Here is a 449-nt window from a genome sequence, read left to right on the forward strand (position 1 = left end):
AAATATGCAAAAAGTAAATATGCAAACTGCAAACTGTAAAATGCAAACTGCTCATAATGATGTCAGTGACCAGGCCTGGGAACGCTCTCAGCTACCCACAACTCCTGGAGTGGAGCAACCACTTGGAAATCCTGATACGGATGCAGCAGCAGCAGCAGCAGCAGCAGCAGCAGCAGCAGCAGCAGCAGCAGCAGCAGCAGCAGCAGCAGCAGCAGCAGCAACTACTCAATTAGATCTACGCGAGTCCATGGAGAACTCTGAAGCTAAACACAGAAAGACTCTAGAGCAGAAGGAAGGAAAGGAAGCAGGAGAAGAGAAGAGTATTAAAATATCAAACTCAGAAAAAGAAAGCAAGAGATTTGAAACATCTCAGAGATCCTGTGAGACCAGTTTTGGTGATAGCCATGCTGAAGGCGAAAAGGAGGTTGAATATGAAACAGAGGCTGAGG

The sequence above is a fragment of the Rhineura floridana genome, unplaced genomic scaffold (assembly GCF_030035675.1).
Source record: "Rhineura floridana isolate rRhiFlo1 unplaced genomic scaffold, rRhiFlo1.hap2 scaffold_22, whole genome shotgun sequence".
Taxonomy (NCBI): domain Eukaryota; kingdom Metazoa; phylum Chordata; class Lepidosauria; order Squamata; family Rhineuridae; genus Rhineura; species Rhineura floridana.